The following is a 732-nucleotide window of genomic DNA, read 5'->3' on the forward strand; positions in this document are numbered from 1 at the left end:
GACTATGGTCCCGAGCCCACAGGTTCAACTACTTGGTCCCTCTCAGTAGCTGGCTGTGACCAAGAAGTGACTACAACCTTGTCCCTTGTCAGCTCTACTATATACCTGGGAATTCAGATCATACAAATAAACTTATAGGACCACTGTCTGCCAACTCTATACATGGTCTTAGGTACACTTCTGGCTTCATAGACATACCTACTAGTTCAGCCTGTCCACCCATCTATCCACCTGTATACTCATGTTGGCCTTCACTGACAATGCAGTACTGGATGTACAAAAGGGTTTGTCTTTGTTGTCTGTACCTCCCACGTACCTCTCTATGCCTTTCTCTTCCTCAATGCCACTATAATGATCACTCACATTTGGTACATTGCCCTTCTCTTCACCCAAATCAATACTTATCTCTACATATCTAACAGTGTTCCCTACCCTACCCTCCCACCACTACTAACCAACAAAGAAAATTTTCTTCCATAGATAAACCTTTCCTTGACTTTTACAATAACAGACTAAAGCAATATTTGTCCTTTTGTGATTAACTTATTTCACTCAGCATAATGTCCTCCAAGTTCATCCACATTATGCAGTGTTTTGCAGATTCTACATTACTTTTTAGGGTTGCATAGTATTCCATCGTGTGTATGTACAATAGTTTGGTTATCCATTCCTCAGTTGATGGACACCTAGGTTGTTTCCATCTTTTGGCTATTGTAAATAGTGCTGTGATGA

Source organism: Orycteropus afer, unplaced genomic scaffold (genome assembly GCF_000298275.1).
Source record: "Orycteropus afer afer isolate SDZICR_OR568_19922 unplaced genomic scaffold, OryAfe1.0 scaffold00329, whole genome shotgun sequence".
Lineage (NCBI taxonomy): Eukaryota > Metazoa > Chordata > Mammalia > Tubulidentata > Orycteropodidae > Orycteropus > Orycteropus afer.